The following is a 4,529-nucleotide window of genomic DNA, read 5'->3' as shown; positions in this document are numbered from 1 at the left end:
CACGAGCTTCAGGCAACTACACTTCCCAGAACATCCTGCGACCCTGCGCAAAAGAGCGGAGGACTGTCTTCCCCTACTACGACTCCCAGAGTGCATCGCGGCCACGCCCAAAGCCGGAAGACTATGTAGGGCTTTAGCGACTATAGTCCCCCAAACTCCTGCGGCCCAGGAGAGAGGGTATAGGGTTTTCCTCCGGTACTACGACTCCCACAGTGCCTCGCTGGCGTGCCCACACCGCCCAGAGACAAGGAACTGGAGACTCAGGCGAACTACACTTCCCAGAACCCACCGCGGCCCAACAAGAGCCCGAGACCGCAACTATTAAATAACTAGGATACTTTATTAAAGACTGTGGAGTCAGTACTTCAGTCCAAGACCTTTTGTTACAGGAAAGGGGTCTGGATCTCAGACTCTAAGAAAGGGTTCTTGGATCTCGCACAAGAAAGAATTCGAGGCGAATCCATAAAGTGAAAGCAAGTTTATTAGGAAAGTAAAGGAATAAAGAATGGCTAATCCATAGGGGGGGCAGCCCCGAGGGTGCTGGTTGCGCATTTTTGTGGTTATTTCTTGATTATATGCTAAACAAGGGGTGGATTATTCATGCCTCCTCTTTCTAGACCATATAGGGTAACTTCCTGATGTTGCCATGGCCACTGGTGGGCAGTGAGGACAATCAGAGGTCGCTCTCATCACACATCTTGGTTTTGGTGGGTTTAGTCGGCTTGTTTACTGCAACCTGTTTTATCAGCAAGGTCTTTATGACACGTATTTTGTGCCAACCTCATATCTCATCCAGTGACTAAGAATGCCTTAACCTCCGGGGAATGCAGGCCAGCAGGTCTCAGCCTTGTTTTACCCAACTCTATCTACCCCTACTCAAGATAGAGTTGCCCTAGTTCAACCACCTCTGACAGTGGAAGTTGTAGCAGTGAGGACAGCCAGAAGTCACTCTCATTGCCATCTTGGTTTTGGTGGGTTTTAGCCGGCTTCCTTACTGTAAACTTTTATCAGCAAGGTCTTTATGACCTGTATCTCATGCTGACCTCCTGTCTCATACTGTGACTTAGAATGCCTAACGGTGTTGGAACGCAGCCCAGTATGCCTCAGCCTTATTTTACCTAGCTCTTGTTTAAGATGGAGTTGCTGGGAGCAGTGGCTCATGCCTGTAATCCCAGCACTTTGGGAGGCGAGGCGGGCAGATTACCCAAGGTCAGGAGTTTGAGATCAGCCTGGCCAACATGGTGAAACCTCATCTCTACTAAAAATACAAAAATTAGCCGGGTGTGGTAGTGGGCGCCTGTAATCCCAGCTACTCGGGAGGCTGAGGCAGGAGAATCACTTGAACCCGGGAAGCGGAGGTTGCTATGAGCCAAGATCTTGGCATTGCACTCCAGCCTGGGCAACATAGTGAAACTGTGTCTCAAAAAAAACAAAACAAGGCCAAGCGTGGTGGCTCACGCCTGTAATCCCACCACTTTGGGAGGCTGTGGCTGGCGGATCATGAGGTCACGAGTTTGAGACCAGCCTGACCAACATGATGAAACCCCATCACTAAAAATAGAAAAATTAGCCGGGCATGGTGGTGCGCACCTGTAATCCCAGCTACTCAGGAGGCTGAGACAGGAGAATTGCTTGAACCTGGGAGGTAAAGGTTGCAGTGAGCTGAGATGGTGCCATTGCACTCCAGCCTAGGCGACAGAGCGAGACTGTTCAAAAAACAACAACAACAACAACAGCAAATAATGATAATAAAAACACAAGATGGAGTTGCTCTGGTTTAAACACCTCTGACACTTTGGCTTCGTATAGCTGTAATAACCAGAATCGTTGCAACGCTCCCTGGCCACCTTGAAACAGTGGTCTCAGAGGATGTGACCCCGAGTCCCTTGTGGCCTTATGGACGACCCCGACTCTACCTGGTACCGGCACAGCCACGGCTTCTCCCTTTGGGAACCCCACCCACCCACCCTTGAGCAGTCTCGTGTTACCTGAGAAGGAAGGCAGACACTGGAGCGGCCCTGGTTTTTCATGTGCTCCAGCTCGAGCCCTCCCCCAGACGCCTTCTGGAAAGAGGCACTGGATTGCATCTACAGGGGCTGGATGCCCAGTGACCTGGGAGCGCCTTTACTCCCAACGTTGTGTGGGGCACTGTCCTGGGCATGTAGGAGAGGTTTGGGGAAGCGAGCCAGTCACATCCCTGTCCTTGAAGAACACCAACTGTATGCTGAAATACGAGGTAAGGGAAAACTCAACCCACTGAGTCAAAGGAGTATTGTTCCAGATCAAGGGAACAGTTTATGAAAAAGAGAGACAAAAAAGAAAAAGCCCATTATACAAAATGGAAAAGGGCAAAAAAAGAGGAAATTCACTGACCTGGTGAAAAGACAGGAGACTGAAAAAAAAAGTCCTTGTGAAGGAGCTTGGATGTGGCTCAGTAAGCTGGGAAGACCCATTAAAATTCTAAGGAGGATGTGTATAATCATATTTGCATTCCACTGCCTGTGTTCATGGTGAACTGAAGGGAAGAAGGCCACTGGGGCAATAGTTAAATATTCTGGAAACTAATCTGAACTGGTGCAGAGAATGGATTGAGGGGATTTATTTAAGAAACAATTTAAAGGGAGACTCTAAAGGACTGGGTGATGAATTGGATATCATCCAATTAAATAGAAGGAGAGGAAGAGCTAAGTGTCTTGTTAGGGTGATATACTCAGAGAATTTCCTTCTTTAAAGACTTATGCCATGGCCGTCCACTCTTATGGCTTCAGCTTCCAGTTACCCTACAGGTGACGCACCCAGATCTCATAGCTATTTTGTTTCACTGAGATGATGAACCCAGGAAAAGAAACAAGTTCAGAAGAGAAGAAAATTAATTTGGGGACATATAGAGAATGATGTGTGCATGTTTAACTTTATTAATATTGTCCAAATTATCCTTTCTAACCTGGAATCTTTTTTTTTTTTTTTTTTTTTTTTTTTGAGACGGAGTCTGGCTCTGTCGCCCAGGCTGGAGTGCAGTGGCCGGATCCCAGCTCACTGCAAGCTCCGCCTCCCAGGTTTACACCATTCTCCTGCCTCAGCCTCCGGAGTAGCTGGGACTACAGGCACCCGCCACCTCGCCCAGCTAGTTTTTTGTATTTTTAGTAGAGACAGGGTTTCACCGTGTTAGCCAGGATGGTCTCGATCTCTTGACCTCGTGATCTGCCCGTCTCGGCCTCCCAAAGTGCTGGGATTACAGGCGTGAGCCACCGCACCCGGCCTAACCTGGAATCTTGCGGAAGATTTCACTTCATCCGTTTCCCCATATCTTTCCTTCACACCGAAGTCAGCCTGATTTTTACAAAGCAATTCTGCTCATATTCTTCTGCTTAACATAACTTGATGATTTTAATTGTTCTTAAGTAAAGGCAGAAGTCCTTAATGTGGTCCACAGGCTGCAGGATCTTACTCCCATCTTTTCAAGCTTTTCTTACATGACTTTCCTCCTCTCTAACTGCACTTTGTTTCCTCAAATGTCATGTGCCTAAGGATCTTTGAGCACATTAATTCCGTCTGAAAAAAAAAAAGGTGACTATCCCTTCACACCATAACCTCATTAGTTCATTTCAGGTCATCCTTTACATTTCAGCCCAGCAAGTCTTGCTCAGAGAAGTGCTCTTTGATCCCATTGTAATCAGTAAGGTCCCAATGATTATGCCCTAGACTTACTCTCTTTAGCATTTACTTAATTTGCAATTATGTTTGTAATTATGTACTTATGTTCATGTGATTATTTTGTTAGTGATTACATCACTAGACTGTAAGCACCATGAATCTAGACACCATTTTGTTCATCACTGTACCCATGATGACTACTATGCTACTTGGTGCTCAGTGAATATTTATTGACTAAAGGAATGATACATATTATCAAGTTTTAACTTTTGTCCTATTGTGAGGTAAAGTGATATCGTGTTTTAATTTACTTTTCATGATAATATGAAACTGATTATTGACTAGTGTCTATCTTCTGTGAAGATAGCAAAGGCTACGAACCATTATTTTGCTATGAATCACTTTTCTATTAGGAGCCTTATGTTTTTATAATTAATTTGTAGAAGCTCTTTGCACAGTGGGATTTTATGCCTTTTATATATATGTTGCAAATATAGCATATTCTCACAAGTTGTTACTTATATTTTCCCTTGTATATTGTAAGGTTGTGTGCTATAAGCTTTTTTTTTTTAATTTTATTTTTCTAGACAGAGTCTCATTCCATCACTCAGGCTGCAGTACAGCGGCACGATCTCAGTTCACTGCAACCTCCACCTTCCTGGGTTCAAGTGAGTCGCATGCCTCAGCCTCCCAAATAGCTGAGACTACCAGCACACGCCACCGCGCCTGGCTAATTATTTTTCTTTTTTTAGATGGAGTTTCACTCTTGTTGCCCAGGCTGGAGTGCAATGGCACAATCTCGGCTTACTGCAACCCCTCCTCCTGGGTTTCAGCTATTTTCCTGCCTCAGCCTCCCAAGTAGCTAAGATTACAGG

Source organism: Chlorocebus sabaeus, chromosome 11 (assembly GCF_047675955.1).
Source record: "Chlorocebus sabaeus isolate Y175 chromosome 11, mChlSab1.0.hap1, whole genome shotgun sequence".
NCBI classification, from domain to species: Eukaryota; Metazoa; Chordata; class Mammalia; order Primates; family Cercopithecidae; genus Chlorocebus; species Chlorocebus sabaeus.
The sequence above is the reverse complement of the archived record's forward strand: the minus strand, read 5'-3'. Positions refer to the sequence as shown.